Below are 20,756 nucleotides of genomic sequence, written 5' to 3'. Positions count from 1 at the left end.
CGAACCCATGTGGGTTTATGCACTAAGAGGCCACTCACTAACACAGGTCCCTATGTTTTTGTCATTTGCAGCTATTGGTCCTGATGAGAACTCCTTAAACCTGGAGTTCGAAACGCGTAGACCCCCTTTTGTAACACGTTTATCTCGTGGAAACCATAAGAGAATTGAGCATATCTGTAAATCGAAGTGATTCATATGAAATTGTACATCTATGGTTTCTCTTTCATATATTGCTTATAATTGTACATAAAGTGTGTTTCTTTACTTTTTAGAGTGTTAGAAGTTTGAATGAGTTCACAGTATGATTGCAATATCTTTTTGGTGTGAATGGTGTATATAGGTGATTTTTTGACATGATGATCTTTTGTATTGTGTATTTGTAATGTGCTTCAAAAAGCTTTCTTGAAAAGAAAAAATATTTTGAAAAAACAAGAAAATTAATGAATTGTGCAAATAAAATGCAGATTTGAACTGATTTACTCTGATGAGATAAATTCCTTCTTGCATATAGTCTTGTCCATATGCATGGTATAAATTAAGTGTAATTGAAAATATCTGACAGTATTGGCATTTTGTTTTGGATCAATGAAATAAACCTACAGCAAACTACCCAGGACAGAGGAAAAATGTCAAAACTTACATTCTCAAATGCCTGGTACACAAAAGCTGATTGCCTTACAGGGTGCCTTATAAAAAATGCTCTGTTCTGCTTCCCCTGCCTGCTGTTTGGCGGTGACTTTTCTTGGACACGGCAAGGATTGGTTGACCTGAAGCACAACTCTGAAAAAATAAAGAAGCATGCGCTCACAAAAAATCATCTGGAAAACCGGACAAGACTGGGAATGTTGGGGGAAGACGCACCAATTGAGAAGCAGATAAATGATGCGTATCGCAAATCCATTCAAAAACACAATGAAGCTGTTGATAAGAACAGACAAAATCTATCCAAGATCATTGATTGCATTCGTTTCTGTGGTGCTTTCGAACTGGCATTGCGAGGCCATGACGAATCAGAAACTTCCTCAAAACCTGGGATCTTCCGAGGCCTAGTGGATTTAATGTCAACCATAGACCAGGATTTGGAAAGACATTTAGCACGTGCTACAGTCTTTAAGGCCACCTCTAATACAATACAAAATGAACTCCTTGACTGTGTGCTTGAAATTATAAGAAGCCATATTGTGCAAGAGTTGCGAAACACAGACTTTGTGGCTATTCAGGCTGATGACACCACTGATGTGTCCACTAAAACACAGTCCGTGTTAGTGTTTCGGTACCTTGACAGTGACCGAAACGTTGTGGAGAGGTTCTATGGATTCACACATTTAAGAGACTCTAGTGCAGCAACCATCACTGAAACTATACTGTGTCAACTGGACTTAATTTTCCCAGACCTGCCTCAAAAACAAAAACTTATCGCACAAAGCTATGATGGCGCGTCCGTAATGAGTGGAAGCCTTAGTGGAGTACAGAAACAAATTAGAGATGTGTACCCTAATGCTCATTTTGTGCACTGTTACACCCACCAACTCAATCTTATTATGCAACAGGCGGTATCAAAGATCAGAGAGACACGAGCTTTCTTTCAGGATATCGGAGGCATAGCAGCATTCTTCACACGTTCCCCCAAAAGAACAGAAGCCCTTCATGAGATTGTGGACAAAAGCGGACCAAGGGGATCCTCAACTCGTTGGAACTTTCACATTCATACAGTCAACTTAATCTTTGAACAGAGGGAGGGCCTTGAGAAATGTTTTGTCGCCATAGCATCCAGAGAAGACTTTGATCACACAAGTCAGAATGAAGCTCATGGCTTTATTAGAACACTACAAGACAAAGAGTTTCAGTTCTTACTGTTTTTATTTCATGACACAATGAGTCATGTTGATGTGTTATACGATCAGTTGCAAAGAAAAGACATAGATACTGTCTCTGTGAAAGCCAATACATCTACATTTGTACAAAAGATTATGAAAGTGAGAGATGGGGTTGACGATTTAGAGAGCAAACTGCCGGAGCATTCTATTTTTGTAAACCGCAGACAAAACATCACTTTTCTGGTTCGAATTGGAAAGGAGATATGTGACATTGTAATTGTGCAGGCACAAGAACGTTTTTCATTCACAAAACATTTGTTGAGTGCCACTTTATTGCAAAGTAAAGAGTTTGCACAATATGATAAATCCTTCCCTGAGCGTGCTCTGAATCAGGCTGTGGAAGCATATCCTATGCTCAAAAAAGAGCAGCTGAGAACTGAGTTAACTGTACTCTACGGAATGCCTGTGTACCGGAAGGCCACAAGCGCCTTGACTTTGATGAGTTTAATTCATAAACTGCATATGGAAAACTCACTTACAGAGACAGTGACTTCACTAAAAATTGTGATTACGACTCCAATGACAACAGTAGAAGCTGAACAATGTTTTTCAGCCTTAAAGCGCATAAAGACATTCCTCAGGAACACCATGCTAGAGGAAAGACTAAATGCTTTGGCGATGCTATCTGTAGAGAGCAAGCTAGTCCAAAAGATACTGGACTTCAACATGAAAGTAATTGACAAGTTTGCTACACTGAAAGACAGACGTGCTGATTTCATTTACAAAAAGTGAATGCTGCTACTTGTTTGTTGAATACAAAAAATTCTGATTGAGGTAAGAAATGCATTGTTATCTCTGTTTTTAAAAGTTTTGTAGTGTTTGTTCTATTTGGAAACTACACAGATTTGCTCACCTTTGTTCACTGGCCGGACCTGTCTCCCGCAGGGTGAACAATTCGTTGCTTATGTTGCCTATCAAACCTTTCCCCTTGGCAAATTGCGAAAACCTTTATACCATTTATGTTTGGGGTACTTGCGTGGACCTATGTGAAGTGTGTGTACAAAGCTCAGCTCAACCAGAATCACGGTAACAGCGCGTTGCGCTGCCTCTTTTATATTCAGTATATTGTAAGACTTTCATGTGACCTTTATGACCACTCTCTCCTGGCAGATTATTCTTTGAATGTATAACCTACAGAAAAATACGCACTCCTCTTACTCCTCTCTGGGAATAGAGTGGTGAGCCATACATACCTTATCATTGTATATACTGACATTGTGTTGGACCATAGTGCTCATAATCTTATCCTTCTGTTGCACAGGGGTACAACCTATGTTAACCATTTGTCTACTAGAACCAAGACTGAAAGCTGTGTAGGTTGTATATACAAGTGTGTGCTGGTTCATACTCTCTCTGGTATAGATAAGAATAGAGTGTAACATCTTCCTTTACAGGCTGCCAGTGCCTATTCTTCAAGAATTCACGGAGAGGTTCCCACGCTCAAGACCTGTTTTTCTTCCCCCGCCTTTCCTTGTTTTGTTTCCCTGTTTTCCCGTTGCGTGCCATTCGTTACTCTAGAGTCTAATAGAGTTGGAAGGCCGTAGGGGAAGACTGTGGACTTTTCTTCAAGTTCCTGACGCTCCTGCGGAACTAGCCTGGCAACCATTACACTGCTGTGCAACTTCTTCTACTCTTAGAGCTGAGATTTCCATGAAAGTCTTATAGTCTGAATTCAGCACCTGAGCATAATAGGACGGAATGTATGAAGCTCTGTGGTTATACTGAATAAGCAGCTACCTATGTTATGCCATCTATTAATGTAATAACTGCACTTTCACAATTGCTTTATTAACCTTCCTGCTTTCTCAAATTTGTTTGAAAATGCACGATTTTTACTTCTTTTTTTTTCAAAATTTTCTGGGGGGGGGGGGGGGGGGGGGGGGGGGTTACCCCCCCAAAAACCCCTTTTGGAGTTCGGGCTCTCTCACTGCGCTCGCTCGCTACAGTGCTGTATGCAAATCACTTTGCGCCCCACCACTTTAATATCTAACCCACTGCCCCTGGCTCTGATGTTGTCATTAAGGAGTCAGAATTGGATTTGGATTTGCCTGTTCAGACAGGCCCTCCTGATGTGGTTCTCACCAGGGGGCATATTTACTAGAATATGACACAGCACGGTGCTTCAAGCCATCTTGCTGAGCTGAGCTGCATCCTTAGGAAAACCGCAGGGATGCTTTGTATTTACAGCAATACGGCACATCCCTGTCCTTGCCTCCTCACTGGCGCATGATTGGCTGCTGACAGCCAACGGGGTACACCATGGTGTAAGGGTGCCTGCGTTGCAAGAATGATTGTTTGTGTGCCGTAAGGGACACCATTCTGCACAAAAACAATCATTGATGGTGTTTTTCTCCTTCTAAGTGTGCTGCAGAATACAGCACACAAACAAAGAGCAAAAAACAAGGAGAAATAACAGTATTTCTCCTCATTCCACCACATTAACGCCTCTCCTGGGAAGGTGCTAGAATCGGACGCATTCCCAGGTTTACGGAACCTTGCAAATCTGGGAATGCGTCAGAGTTCATGGATGTTGCATGGGAACGCCCACAGCAAAACCCATGAAACGACCCTTTCACACAGGGTGGCTTTGCTTGGCCTTGTAAACTTGGCTCAACATTGTGTGCCACCGGAGCGTCAATAAACGTGATGCTCCGGTGATGCAGGGGCTTTGAAAATATGGCCTCTGGTCTCCTCTGATCCTTTCTTCACTGACCTGAGTAGCGGTTGGCTAAGGGGATTGACTCAAGGCCCCTACCAGCCCCTCAAGGAGTTGAGTTGAATCAAGCTCAGCTGTTGTGTTGTGTTTCATTAGTGTTCTGGAGATACTTCTCTATTTGACTGCTGTTACCACCTGAAATAAATTGTTTTCCATTTTACAAATGACAGTCACGAAATACAATTTTGGCGGTTGATTTTGAAAAGCTTAGTGACCATTTTAAATGCTAATTTAAACAGAAATAAGTCATGTGAGAGCTTTGGAAGGCCTTTCACTATTCCTGTATTTTTCCAAATGGGGAAGTGAAATTGATTGAAACACGGATGACAGAGGGTGGAGAAGAAAAAGTAAAAGTCTCACTGGAATGATTTGGTACAAATATTTTAGAAGAAGACCTAACTTTAACGAAAGATGATCAAGCTGGAGTTTTCCCAAGCCAGAGTGGACCTGCACCTTTAGAAATGACCCTCTCTAGATATTCTTCAAACTATGGCATACAGAGGTTAAAGAATAGAAGAGAAACGCAATTTGATTCTGAGTCCTGTTTGGGTCTAAAACATTGGGTTCCTGATTCAAAGGTAGAGAATGCTAAAATGAAAAAAAATGCTGAACTGGGAAAACAGCAATGTAATGTTGCAGTCCAAGCTAGCCAATGTTAATAAACAAACCCAAAATTAATAAAATAAAGAAACGCAAAAAGAATCTGCTCATATATTTTTATGTATATATAATATACAATTAAGGTGCCATAAGTGTATAATTAAGGTGCCATAAGTGTACCCGTCCCCGTGACTCAAATTTTCAAACAACTGGAACGATGGGAAACAAAGTCACTAAGGCCAAAGAGGCTCAAATAAGGAGAGGAAAAAAGGCAAGACTAAGAGATGCAGGATTGTGAAGAAATGTCTTGCCACACTGCAGCCAGTCAGAACTACTTTTAGACTCCTCTGTGAATCAGGTACCCTTTGGAAACAAACTCGAGCCTGGACTCTAACTTGAATCCTTCAGCAGTGTAATTTGATCCCTCACTCTCAATTTTAGATGAACATAATTTCAGCTACTAAGCTCAACAATCACAAATGAAACTGACACATAATGGGTTTATATGACGATTTTTAGGTCAGATGTCATTCACAAATTATTAGATTTAATTTCTCTCATTGTTGAATGTGCAGTCCAATTAAATAGATCTCCCCTTTTGACATGATTGCAAAATGTTGAAGAGTTGGGTACAATAGAATCCAAAAATAGTGATTCTATAGTTATTCGGGATGACCAGTTTTAAAACTGATCTAGAGTTTATGACAAATGTTATTACTACTTTGCTAATGAAGAATTACAACTTTTTTTTAATATTAGGGGAACTGATATAACCCACATCCCATCTTGTTTAAACTTGGCAACTAATATGTAGTCCTCTCAGTTGGGTTCTGGCATAAGCCAACTTGACATGATTAAATAGGAACGAGCAACTGTAGTAGTTTTATAGCCAAATGGCTGGATGGTTTCAATCCTTCAAAAGCAACCTCAGAATTATTATAACATTGTATAGAGTGAATTACCAAATGGATTGGACTTGGTGGCAGCAGCATTATATGTGAAGACTGTTTTTTTCCAAAGATATTAAATTGAAATGTCCCAAAACAGAACAATCATAAATAATTGGTCGGTGCACAGCAAGTAATACAAGCATTGAACTGATATAAAGACTGTGAATTCTTAAGAAAAACACCCACTTCCTCACCCTTAAATCAACCCCCGTCCCCCACTTAGAGGCTACCCAAACAATGTGAATGTCCAATGTGCAGATATCAGCATAATAATGGTACATCATCTTATGCTTCAAGAAAATAAGTAAATTGCCCTCCCCAATTAAGTCATCAATCTGAGTGAGCTAAATGTCCTAGGACAACCCAAACCAGTTTTTGTATCCACCAGGTAATCCACTAGGGCTTGTCACTGGCTGTCAGACTTATGGTCTATACATGAAGCCCTTAAGTTAGTTTCTCCATAGCTATCAGCACCCACACCTTAGCCGTCCAGTCATAAACTGTTAGAACAGTTGAGGATTTCCATTCTAGCGCTAATACCTGCTTCGCGGCTAAGAGCATATTGAAAACAAGTCTCCACTACCCACCCAACAATTTTCTCCTTGATGGAAATCGGCTCCTGCAAAATTATCAGAGCCCATTTTCCTGTGGCACTCTAAGGCAGCCTTAACCTTCGCTTCCAGGGCTGTTCTATAGTCCCCACAGATCTGGCATGGTCTTGCTCTCTCAACAAAACATTGCCCTCTAAAGACTGCCTTGATGGCATTCCATACTATGATAGGAGGGACCACCACTGTGTCATTCTCTTTAAAATAGTTTGTGAGTGCATGTCTCAGAGTCTGATGGGATAGGCTATCTCTGAGTCAGGATTTGTCAAATATCCAGAAGGGACACTTACTAGTATGCATCTGTCGCATTCTCTCCCACATTATCATAGCATGATCTGATACTGTTATCTTATTATGCATGACTGCTTCCGTAGTATCCAAATTATAACTGGTACCCCATTTAGGATCAATCCAAGAGTACGAGCAATGCATATGTGAAAAAAAGCAAATTGTTATTTGCAAGGGTGTGTACTCCTTCATAAGTCCACTAAGCAAAAGTCCCTCTTTCCCTGCCATAATGCTGGTGACATAGTGCCTTTGAGGTACCTGTTACATGGGTGTGTATCTCGGAGAGGGTCTGGTATTGCGATAAAATCTCTGGCCCATAACAAAGTAGTTGGATCCTAGTTTCCAAGCTGCTGCATATAGTGTATCAGATAATGGTCCTGATTGTAGTTGAGGACATAATGTTAAATATGTTGTATGGCTTACCCTGATAATGGCCCTCAATATAAATGAAGTGGTCCTCAATTCTGTTCTTCTACACTTTAATCACCTCAAAGGGAAAGTTGCTATGAATGGTGAGCCTCATCCCACATTTCTTGACACTAGTGGCGGCAAAGAACCAGGTGAGGTATGTTCTGTTTTTCATCAGGTGGGAGTCAGCTGATCTCAAGTGTGCCTGCTGAGACACAGGATGTCCGGAGCAGCCTCCCTTACTGCTAAACACACCTTGTTGCTTAACGGGGGTATTTAAATCATTGACATTCCATGTTACAACTTTGACCATCACTTAGAATGACCAGGGAGACCAAAAGTACCAGTAAGGAGTGCAAATGTCACCCCTTCAGATTTGAAAGACACTAAAGCTAGCATAAGGGGCATTTGTAACCATAACCATTTGAATGAACAGGTAATTATATTAAAACTCAACTACTCTGCCTAACTCTGTGCCCCCCACCCTCCTTCAAACGCCATACTGTGTGACAAAGGGATCAGATACATCTCTGCCTTGCACATAGGTTGCTCTGTAACCTACTGCCCTTCCCCCCTGGCCCCAGTAGATCAGTCAACGAGTACACTGCCCATTCCACGCACAAGATCGTCTTTAATTGGATTCATTTTACCACCTCAGTGCTATAGCGTCCTGAGATTACCCCTGCTGGAATGACCCCTAGAGATTTCATAAAACAGTGCAAAGGATACTGCATCAGCAGAACACAAGGTTGGCTAAGCACCTGTAAGGCATAGTGCTCATATCTATAAAGCAAGGGGGGCTGTACACCTTCATAGGTGCACCTTGTGTAAATTTGTAAATTTAAGAAGCACAGGCTTCAACTAAAGCAAAGGTCATTTGCTTAAGTCTCGTCACAAAGATTTAGGCCCCTCCCATTTCTTCTTGGGTTAACAACATTGGACAGAGTTATTCTTCAGTGGCATTACTGGGCAATCTCATGAGGGTCTCAACATATCATGTGCTTCTTCTGGCTTATGAAAAGTGTGAGCTTCGGAGTCAATCTGAAAACATAAAGCAAATGAGAACAGCAATCGGTAAAGGATTAGCCGTCAGTGCAGTTCTTCTGTTACTGAGGCCAGAGTGTGCCCCTTATTTAGGGTCACCTGAGAGAGGTTTGGGAACTGCTCAACATGGTAATCGAAAAAGGAAGTTGATTCGACTTCCTGCAGCATTCATGATTCTACCCATTAAGTGGGAGGAGCCAAGCTTGGCTATATTGTCTCTTGGTGTTCGCAGTAGATCTGGGGACTATGATTCTATGTGTTCTAATTATGGGTATCTCAAAAGTGTGGTCCTCTTTGAGGACTGAGTGAAGCAAGCTAACACACAATTGAGTTACATCTTCCCCCTCCTCAGATTCTCGGACATTGCAGATTAGAATGCTATCTCATCTGGACCAATCTACTAGGACAGCACACTTCTACTATAGCTGCATAATTTCCGTTTCCATTTTAGCACCCGAGTCCTGCAATTTTTCAAGTTCCTGGGTTGTCGCTATAATGACGTCATCGTTGGTGGTACCCAGTGGCCCAGTGGATAAATAACTTTCTTAATGTTCAAAAGGCTGGCGGCAGGTTGGCCTTCAGGGCTTGCATCTGCATGGTTATCATATTCAAGAGTTTATTGTGAAGGTCGCATGAGTGGGATTACAGGTCTTCTTTAATCAAAGAGGACTTCATTTTCCCTTTTTCTGAGGATATCATAGGGTGAAGATGAGTTTCCCGGGACAGGTGCCCCTAGCGGAAGAGCTGGGTGTTACCAGAAGGAAAGTACAGGTTAATGGGTAAAAGAGTACACGCCCTATTATGTGATTGATGAGTTTGTCCTTATTTTTCTTTGCTGCTGCTCCATTAGAAGTCATCCATATGAGAACTGCGGTGTGAGTTGCTGCAGATCGAGGCCTACATGCCACTGTCAAGTGGCCTTCCACTCTGGCGGGTACTCGCTGCACTTCAGGTTGGCCTCATTCCCATTTCTCCATGGTGTGTTTAGGCCCGGGATAGCTGTCACCAGTCACCGCGCTCCTGGAGTACACTGCTGCTCGTTGCAAGCCCCCAGGCTGGGCTCAGATCGTCAGGAGCCTCTTCCCAGGAACGCACAATGTTCCCATATCTAGGGCCACAACAATGCCCCATTTTCATGTCTCCACAGCCCAGAGAAAGGTGGGGCCGGCATCGGCCCGCTGCAAGAATGGCGGGTGCACTGGCCCCCACCTGCATTATGTGGTAGGACGGGCCCGTTGCGTCACAATGACGCGGCAGGCGCGCCTTGTCACGGATTTGACCCCGGGTTCCTCAGTGACACACAAGTGATTGAATCACTTCCGGGTCACTGGGGAGCTAAGGCCAGGCCGGTTAGAACCAGCCTGGCCAGTGAGGGGTTAAAAGGCCGGGGAGCGTGGGAGTCTGCCTCTTTGACCCCGAGCTCCACGGCCTGCCCCCCCAGCCTCCAGGAGGTTGTAATTCTTTTTCTTTACTTTTTTGTTGCAGGTCGGGGTAGACGGAGGAAGGCGAGTCGAAGGCATCAAGATCGCATCAACGGTGTGGCTAGTTTTTCTTTGTTTTATCCCTCTGCAAGTGCGTGGGCAGAGCAGTCGAACGGTGCGAGAGGACCTTCTGCGTCAGATACTGGAAGGAGCGGTGCTGGCGATTTCTTTGCAGGGCGGCGGTGAGAGCGGAAGAATCCCTGTGAGGAGCCGGTCCCGCCCACGCTTCTTTTCAGGCTGTTTGGTGTGGGAAGGCGCACACACGCGCCTTGAAGGTACCACAAGGAGGGGGTTTTGTTGGCCAAGGTTTCCAAATCCGGCCAAAGTGGTGAGAATATACCCAGTAAAGATAAGAGGAGCCGATTTGATATAACGAGCGTGTAAGAGAACGCGGGCCCCTGCTTAGTGGTGGCAAACAGTGCAACTCTGATTTGTTGCGGCGTTTTTTAAGGGGCACAATGAATTGCCGTATTTTACATACGGTTTTGGGCGCAATTAGCCGAGGTTGTTGGGCTAGAAGGGCACATTAAGCAGCCGGTTTATTCTTTTGAAACTGATGCTCAACAAAAGCGCTTGGATACTTTCAGATCAAGTGCGCGTGGGGAAAAAACAGGTACAACACAATAGGTGATTATTTACCAAGGTGTTCCCCGGGAGTGGGTGTCTCTGGCAAGTCACTGGACTGATTAATAAGAGAGGACAGGGGGGCTGTGCCCTTGTTCTTATTAGAGAGGATAATATCAAGCATTTTTAAACACAGCATTAATTGTCTAACTGCTGCAGGGTGATGTTTGATACTCACCATAGGAGGAAAAGTAAATATTGCCACTGGACAGCATATCTACATAGCAGAATACTGTCAAAGGGAGTTCTGCTGCCGTTTAAGCGGATATCGGGGTCTTAAAAAATGTTCTTGTCATTCTCACAGACTCCTTGTTCTGCTTCTCTGGTCAAGGGCTCTCCACGGTGGCACATCGGACGTGCAAGAGCACATCACTCACAGAGGTCACAGACTGGCCTGCATTTCAGTGCTTCTGTGGGACGCCGGGCTTGAGATTACTCCCCCAACACCCAGGTTAGATGGTGTGGCCCGGCTCCAGTTGCGTGATACTTACGGCCGGTTTGTGTACCTCCAACAGTGCTCAGGTAAGGACCTGGACAGGTTTCCAGGCCAGGCAAATATTGTGGGAAGGCTCTCAGTGAGAGTGATCACTTAGATACAGATAACATTGTGTTTGCGGTGTTATTTCTTATCAGCTTATAAGTGACTTCCCAATTTTTTGGCTCAGGAGTTATGGCCTGTAAGCGTAGCGCTAAACATTCCCTCATTGAACATATGATAGAGTCAATGATGCGTAGAATGGTGACAATGGACAGGAGATGGGGAAAGGTTGAGAAACTGGTGCAGAGCCTTGCTGAGCTCAGAGAAAGAGTTGAAGGACTGAGTGAGGTGGTGGGGAGGCCTAAGTGAACCATAGTGCCCCCAAAACTCAGGGGTAAACTGGATCCGCACCCAGGCGGGCTAGGCCCAGGAAGGGGAAGAATCAAGAGCTAGTCTCTGGGCCAGGCCATCCTTTGGGAGAGGTTCCAACAGGGGGCTCCCTCAGGGGTTACATTGACATCAGTCCTGGTGGTTCCTACACCTACTCCTTTAGTTCCAGCAAGTATCCCAGTGGTCCCTGCACCTAGCCCAGTGGTTACCACACCAAGTCCGTTGGCACCCACAACCACCCCTGTGGTCCCAGGGGTTCCCTCTCATAGTCCAGTGATTCTGTTTCCCACCCCAGTGGTCCCTACGCCTGTCACAACGCCAGCAGACGTCAATCAGGTCCCACAGGAATTAGTGGCACAGATAGCGGCAGTTCTCCCTTGGTTAGGTAGGGGGGGATGTTGACAACTTCAGTTGAGGCAAAGGAAGTAGGGGAGGACTCTTTGGCAGAGGCAAAAAAGATGGTGGCGAAGATTATTGCAACAGGTGAAGGGCCAGGTGCTCCATCTCCCCCCGAACCAACAGGGGTGGTTCCTTTAGCAGGTGACAACAAAGTGGTACCAGCGAACAGCAATGGAAAAGACAAGGTGACGGAGCCAGCTGGAGTTGTGGCAATAGGTAAGGAAGTGACATTGCCATTACTGGGTGCGGGTGTGCTACCCACAGGAAGGGAACATTTGGCCAAACATGTAACACGCAAAGTGAAAGAATTGGTATGGTCTGGTGCTTATATTAATATGTTCTCTCTACTGGTGGATGATAGGGAAATCGAGTATTCAAGGAAACAGAAAGATTGGATGCTTCCTAGTGAATTGTGCTCTGAACTGTTGAAATTCAGGGTGGAGGAGAATTTGAGCAACTGGATTAGGCCTTTTTCGGTATTTATGGCAATAATAGCAGAGCATTCACCTAACTTACAAGCTGAGATGGCTTGTTACCAGAGCAGGATTACTATGTCCCATGACAAATATGGGGGCGTAGGGTGGGAAGATTATGACATGAATTTCAGGAAGGCCAAGGCAGTTGACCCATCACTGTCCTGGGACCAAGTCGACACGCTCTCATGGTTGGATCAGTTTGGGCCAGGGCAGCCGGGTAACGCAGCACAGCACTCGAGCAAAGGTCACACATTTCATGTGTCTCAGCCCTTTCGGACATCCACAAACATGGGCACGGCCTCCAGTCCAGGAAGCGGGGGAGACCGAAGGGGACATGCTGGGATTTTAATAGACGGACATGCACCAGGGCACAAGGCACTTGTAAGTACAGGCATGCATGTTCTACCTGCAACAACCCTTCTCACCCAGAATCAAAATGCCTTAAAAAGTCAGGGTATAGGGGAAAGAAGAAACAGGAGTAAGGAGGAGACACAATTTGTAACACACTCACCCATTGACATTATGGCTATGACCCCTTGGTTAAACGGAAATCCAGATCATGCAGCAGCTAGGACTTTGCAAGAAGGTTTTTTGTATGGCTTCATGATTCCTGCATTTGAGTACATAGGGACACCTGAGTGTAAGGATCAGCTTTCTGTAAGGACCAACTCGGGGGTGGCAGCAGCAAAAATTGCAAAAGAGTTATGCTTAGCCAGAATAGCTGGTCCTTTTGATCACATCCCTGTGCACAATTTTGCTTGCTCCCCCCTTGGAGTGGTCCCGAAGAAGGAGGAGGGGGAGTTCAGGTTGATTCACAATCTGTCAGCCCCCAGAGGCAAGTCCCTAAATGACTCCATCAATGAGGAAACTTTTAGCGTGAAATATGCCTCTTTTGACCAGGTAGTGGATATGCTAAGGGTGCTGGGCCCTGGGGCCTTGCTAGCCAAATCAGATATTGAGTCGGCCTTTCGGCTGCTGCTGGTACAGCCTCTAGATCACCACCTTCTGGGCTTTAAATTTCAAGACAAATTCTACATGGATATGTGCATGCCCATTGGTTGCTCTGTTTCCTGCTCTTACTTTGAAAAATTCAGCTCATTTCTGGAATGGGTTTTAAGACAGGCGACAGTGCACCAATATATCATGCATTATCTGCATGACTTTCTCTTTCTGGGGTCGGCTGGCTCCCGGGAGTGTGCTTGGCATTGCAGGAATTTTGCATGCTCATGTACCTTTGGGGTTCCTCTGGTGCCAGGGAAGACGGACCCAGCAACCACAATAGAGTTTTTAGGCATTGAATTAGACTCAGTACAGGGGTGTTTCCGGTTACCTAAAGAACATTTTTTGAAATTTAGAGCATCACTGCGACAATGCCTGGCAAAAGATAAAGTAACCCTACATCAGCTGCAGCAGATAGTGGGTCAGTTGAACTTTGCACTAAGAGTCACCTATGGCCCGACCATTCTCCCGCTCCATCTCACAGGCCATGACAGGCCTCCAGGAAAAACACCATCACACAAGACTGTCGTCTGAGGTTCGCCAGGACATGCGTATTTGGATGGCATTTCTGGAGGGTTTCAACGGCAGGGTAGTGTGGCCCGGTCCGCCCACCACTTCTGCAGAGTTGGGTTTATGGAGAGACACAGGGGGCAGTTTGGGATTTGGTACCATACTTGGGAATGAATGGGTGGCAGAGCATTGGCCGGCTTGGTGGGTGGAGAATGGTGTGACAGCTAACATTGGTTTCCTGGAACTATTTCCTATCTGGGTGGCACTGATTGTTTGGGCTCACCATCTGAGAATCAATCTGTGATTTTCTGGTCAGATAACATGACGGTGGTAGAATGCATCAACCAACAGGCAGCACGGTGTAAAATGATCCTCCGCCTGCTGAAAGAAAGAGTGTTGCTATGTAAGAAACTGAAAATACAGTTTAAGGCTAAACATGTCCTGGGGTTTTGATTAATGCTGCTGACGCACTCTCTCGCTTCAAGATGCAGGTCTTCAGGGAATACCTTCCCTCTGCGGAGGCAACACCAACACCCTTCCCGGAAGTACTCTGGCAGATTGTTGCCCCCAGCTACAGAACCTCGTTGCAGCTAGCCTAGCTCCCAAGACCTGGAAAGCCTATGAAGGGGCGCTTTGGTCTTAAATGTTCTTTTTTGGGGCAGGATTGGGTACACAGCTGGCATGAGACCGGGGCATTCCTCCGACATTTAGATACTTTGAATAAGGAAGGGCGCTCTGCGGCGACAGCCAGGCGACATGTAGCAGCAATCTCTTTCTTCGCACAAATCAAGGACACCAAGTATCCCACTAATAGTTTCATTGTTAGAAAGGCAGTGAAGGGGTGGTGGCGCCTCCAGGGGGCAGTTCCAGCCACAAGACGCCCAATTGGGATAGAGCTGCTGACATCACTTCTAGCAGCCCTGTGTGGCATTTGCAGCTCAACAGGGGACGCGTTGTTATTCAGAGCAGCTTTTTCGCTGGCTTTTTATGGAGCCTTGAGGATAGGGAAGCTATTGGCACGCAATAGGCAGGACGTGCAAGGAGGGCTGCAGTTGGAGTATGCAAGGGTACAGGGCAACGCCTTACTAATATCCATTAGAAAATCAAAAACAGACCAAGAAGCCCGTGGCGAAGGGATAGTACTTCACCGCGCACAGGATAACCCTTGCTGCCCCGTGACTCAGCTAGAAGCGTTCCACCTCCAGAGGAATGGTGCAATAGGGGGAGCACTACTGATACATGCTGACGGTACCCCACTCAGCAGATTCCAATTTAAAAGGGTATTGGACATGGCAATAGACAGGGCAGGCTTCGATCCAAAGTGCTTTGGAACACATTCATTCAGAATAGGGGCTGCCACAGAAGCAACAGCTAGAGTTTTGCACAGCAGCAGTATGAAGAAAATTGGGAGGTGGTCCTCCAATTGTTATAAGCGCTATGTGCGGCTACACATGTTGTGAGTGTGGCATTTCTCACTTGTACTGATGCCTGTCCCATCTTCTGCTTACATTTCAGTTTCTCAAACCTGTCACGCAGGGGGAAAACTGGCTTTGGTGCACCAGCTACAAGATACATCACAACGAAGGGCACATCCACAAGACGCAGGAACACATGTTGTTTGGGTCATTGGTCATTCCTATGTAAGACGTCTGAGTGCCATTTTTCTTTCAGGAAATTACAGACACAGAGCTGAGTAGGACGGTTTTAGGGTATCTTTCCATGGAAAAAGGGGTCTCTGGTTTAGTCAGTTCAGGGGTTTCGTTACAGACCTAGACACGGGGCTCCAACCAGGATAGTTATATTACACTTAGGGGGGAACGACCTGGTGAATCTGGGTAGAAGAGGCTTGATGGAGGACATAATCTCGGAAGTGGGGTGGGGGGTGGTTAGCTAAGACATGCCAGGGATGCACCATAGTTTGGTCTCAGATGGTACCCATATTTAAATGGAGGGGGTAGACTCTGTGAAAGCGTTGAATCACTCAGTAAGGAGGATCAACAATAAAATAGGGAAATTGTTCAGGTCCCCTCAGTTACAGAAAATCGCACATGGGTGTATCAGGGGGGAACCGTGCTTCTTAAAAGACGGGGTCCACCTGACTAGGGTAGGTAAAGAAATACTGTTCGAAAATATAATGGATTGGCGAGTGAGTTTTAAAGGCAGGGCATGACCTTTCAGTGTAGGAGGGTAGGGGGGGTCAGATAGTCGGTCAACTACGCTGGCCTGTGGCGGTAAGGTCATGATTGGTGAGCAGTAAATTTAAGGTCCTTAGAGGGCGTCGCCATTTTTGAATGGGTCGCCCAAGGGGAGGGACAAGTGATCTTTCCTAGAACTCCAGGGGCAGTACAGCCGGTTGGCTGGATGGATGCCGGGGAGGGGGAAGTCACGCTTTCTTTAGGCTGGTTGGCCACCCTGCCCGTGCACAATGTCAGTAAATGTCGCAGAGATGCAAGGGCCCTCTTTAATGGAGTTATTAGAGCATACGGTGGTAACCGGGGGGGGGGAGTACCCTCAGGGTAAATGGGCTCTCTGCGCATGCGCCTTCCAACTGGAGGGCGTGGCCAATTGATAAGGATCTGACACCAGTTAGTGACCTTGCCGTAGGCCCAAATAGGATACGCAGAAAAGTAATTACTGTATGATCATGGTTCATATGTTAGATTTGGATAGGAAATACCTTGTACTAGAATTATGTTAAGGTTAGCCATCTGATATCTGTATATATCAATTGTAATCAAATGTTATGAAACGTTTTCTGCGTAAGTGTGTAAATATTGTTTATTTCAATTTTTATTTAATTTTATGTTTTAATAAATACGGCCGGGGGTTGTTCGGCCCCCGCCTACAAAGAAATCCCTCTCATGTCAATTTAATAATGTTCGTTAACACAATGGGGGGGGGGGGTTCCGGTAGTGCCTGGCCATACTGAAAGACACATAAAGGGACGCTTGGGCTAGGAGCTCGCCAGTCGACAACAAGTTCATCATGCCCCCCAGGAAGCCTCTTTTGTCATTCTTCTTCTTATAAGTTTAACTGAAAATTGTCATTCCTCTCCTGAACACAGCTGGGCTTTTCGCGAAATCACTAAAAAACACCACTGTTATATAATACTAATGCCGAAATCATTTGTACTCAAGAGGTGTGGGCTACTGAGGTTTTGACGGGGAAAAAATGATAAGTGATTAATTAATAGCTAAGAGCACAAGGAGAGGTCATGCTTGTGGAGGAGTTGCAATATTACTGTCTTATATAATATTTAATCATCCATGTAATACAATAATATGCTAAGCAGGATTTGTACTCACAGCAACGGCTTCAGTTACTTAAAAGTTGGGGTCATTGTTGACGGGTAGATACCCACCTCTGGTAATAACCTCAATCCTTGTTTTGGGGAATCACTAAAGTCACTAAATTAACCTGAACTCAACCCTCTTGTAGCAATGGCACAGAGCAGACAGGCTTAACTTAGAGACAATGTGGGAAGTATTTATGCAGTACTAAGACCAGTACTTATTTGGAGGAAAAAAATAGGTGCCAGGGCCATCATCAGGAGGCCACTGCAGCTTGCACCACCCATTGCCCCCCACCCCCAGTGCTGCCATACCAGTAACAACACAACTATAAGCCATCACAACCATACAGTTGTGACAATTCAGACTATTCCAGGACTCCAACGCTATAAGAAAGGCTTGGATGGCATGTATTATTCATTTTTAATGTTCATTGAACTAAGAAATAACTGTTGTTCTCATCTCCAAATTGCACAAACAGTGCCACCATGTGACAAGCTGTCATAAGTGCCAGTGTTGACAATTAACTGCTGGTGCTGCGCATCGAAAACCATTGGCTTAAATTAAGCACTGACTAAGACAGTAATGAAGACAAAATGCAAAATACCAATGACTTCGAAAAATAGAATACATTTCTTAAACAAAATGACAACAATCCAATAAAGTGCTATAAATAAAGTTTTAAGTTGCAATAGTACAAAGAAGCGCAAAGTGTCAATGATAGACAACTGTATAACGGCAGAACAGGACCTATGAACCATTTAATGCTGACTGTGATGGAGGCTGGTCGTATATACCAACCAGGGTCACCCTGGGCAAAAGATTTTACTTTCTGACTTAGTTCTTTAAGTCCCACTCTACCACAGGAGCACACTTCTAGAGCCATCAGGCAAGGAGCTTATAGACTCACTGGGTTTCAGACAGAAGCCAACAGCAGGGTCCGGTCCGGGTTCAGTTGCCACTGGTCAGATGGGCAGTTGCAGAAAAGACCTCTTGCAGCTTGTTGTATTTTGTATTCTTGTAGCTTGAACAGGAGGTCATCCTTATGACCCTTGACGAAGGGCTGGACTGGAAACACAAAGCAATCCTGGCAGTTTGTCAGCTTAGCCCCAGGAGGAGTGGTGTGGGGGCAAGTGTGAAGCACTGCTACTTTTCTTACTGAAGGCCGATATTGAAGCACCGCTGGAAAACTGGCCCCCATTAACAAAAAAACTGCCTCCATCTGCAAAACCGGCTCCACCGTTCCAGCCTCCCAGGAAAACACCAGATGCCCGATGCGGCTAGTCTGGCCCTGTTGGTAAGGCCTGTGCACAAAGGTAGGCTTCCTGGATTAGAACCACAGTTCATGTTGGTCAGGTCAGCGTGATGATGGTCTATGGCTCTGTTGGGCAAAGTTTCCACTATGGCTGCCCGAGGAGGGGCAGCCATAGTGGTATCCTCAAATCTCAGTGGATGCACTCTGCTACAACCTTCCATATCTGAGGTGGCATTCACATTAACACTCCACCCGCCGCCCCTACCTCAGCGATGGGGGGACTGGGCCTACAAAATTGCCAAGCCTGCTTTGGGTGCCCTGTCCGGCCCTGCTTACCAAATATAATCACCTTAATCTTCCTTCTGACTCCAGCCCATATGTAGAGGTCCTGGCCAATGTTCCATGCTTGCCCTCAGCTAGACTGGAAACCCATGTTGACCTCAAAAACAAGGTTTGCCACTGGCTAACCAAAAACCCGGACTTCAGCATTTCGGACTACAGTGGCATTTTATTTGTCAGAAGGGTGGGCTGGATTGGGCCATCAACCAAGCTTTCCTCTGGGGACTGCATGGTCATACGTTGCAGCAACCTGACCGTAGCCGGCTGCCTGAACTCGAAAGGCTTCCAACACACTTACTAGAATCTCAAGAACAATTGTATAACTACTCTGCCACTGGGTTATTTTTATCGTCAATTTTCTGGCACAAAGCCCATAAGGAGTGGCCTACTACTCAGGCCTCCTAAACATGCTAACCGAGCCAACACCCCTACCTCAAACAGACTTAGTGGGAAGTAGTGAAATGTCTGCCCACTGAGAGCAACCTTTTGATTTACAGCAAGACTTGGACTTGGACCAGTTTGATGTGCTGGAACATTGCTGGTCTGAGCTCCAAGCAGTCAGATCCGAATTGGCGGAATTTTATTGCAAATTATGATATTGTGATGCTGCAAGAAAATTGGCATCTCGGGACATCATTTGCGATGGGTATACATATTTTACTGTACCTGCCACCCGCTCTGCAGGGGCGAGAGCTCGGGGAGGTCTGGCTTTTATGGTCCGAGCATCCAAGCTATTTAAAATAATCCTAATTGTATGTAACAAACCAGGGATTCAAGCCTTGTGATTACCCTAGCAGCCATTTTTTATATACATTTTCATAACCCGGTGGTTGAAGTGGGCTGCCATATCAAGACAATGTTTAATGTGATTGAGATATGGGGAACTAGAGACTATATTCAACAGCTGTTGGAGTTTCAGAAGTGGCAAATTTAAGGGCAAGGCAGGTGCTTCCTACGAAAACAAACATAGGCAATTCCAGTAGGTCTGGCGTATCATTTAAAGTGTCTCTTCAGTCCCTGATGAGTTTAGGCACTCATTAAGTCATCATGCTTGCACTCTGTCACTCATTCTTGCATTCATTCATCCATTCATCCACCCACTAGCTGTAAAACAGATACACAAACTCCCACAAGCATATGTAAAACAATCGAAAAGAATAAAAGGAAAAATAAATATGCCAACATATAAACTTGATAGGCATATGCTTTTAATGCAAACATACTTGTGGGTGGCCCTCTTGCAATGGTAGTGAACATACTGTATTGCTGTTCTAAAGTTCCAACATAGCTGCCACATTTAGATATAACATGCTGGGCATGTTGGAACAGTAAAAACAATGCTACATTCGGCACACTTCCATTGCAAGATAGCCACTGAGTATATATCTTGCTGGCAGCCTTCTTTGAATGTTAAAATGTATAGCGCATCACTGTTGTACTAAGTCAATGTGGCCAACATAAAACTTCTAAACATAGTGGCCATCTTGGAGCGATAAAACAGTGAAACGCTAGAGACAATACAGTTCAAAGATGGCCATCGAGTTTAGGAATAACAGCCACAGAAGATGCAGCACACTGCAGATGAAAGCAGGGGCAGGCCAGCAGACTGGTAGGACTGTATGTTGAGCCACAGGATACTCAAAAACGTGAGAATGAAAAAAATGCAAGTGGACCTATAAAAGGAAAAAAGGGAAACCTAGAGGACTGTTCACCAGCTTGGACAATGGAGCACACTGATTGTTAGACAGCTTTGCACTTGTGATCTGACCAAATGCCATAACCCACAGGACAATAGAGTCAATGGCAAAAATAGGACCATTTGCCCATGCAGTACACTGTCGTTGGGAGAAGCAGAATAAGAATGACACTTGAACATGCAGAAGAGTGCTATTTATTTCTGTATTTCTGTATATTTTTTACAAGGGTTTGGCAGCTAATACTCCGTCTAAGAAGGTATAATGCTGTACCGCAAATGGGATAACCAAGAGAAAAACCATTGCTTACTAAGTTAATCTGAGATTCGA

General features: G+C 44.9%; 1 protein-coding gene across 1 annotated transcript in view; it reads right to left on the bottom strand.

Moving 5' to 3' along the window:
• The window catches only part of AFF3 (ALF transcription elongation factor 3), a 2,122,574-nt gene that overhangs the window by 404,475 nt on the left and 1,697,343 nt on the right, over nucleotides 1–20,756 (bottom strand). The window lies entirely within an intron of this gene.

This window comes from Lissotriton vulgaris, chromosome 8 (genome assembly GCF_964263255.1).
Source record: "Lissotriton vulgaris chromosome 8, aLisVul1.2, whole genome shotgun sequence".
In the NCBI taxonomy this organism is placed as follows: domain Eukaryota; kingdom Metazoa; phylum Chordata; class Amphibia; order Caudata; family Salamandridae; genus Lissotriton; species Lissotriton vulgaris.
This window is presented reverse-complemented; position numbering and strand designations above follow the sequence as displayed.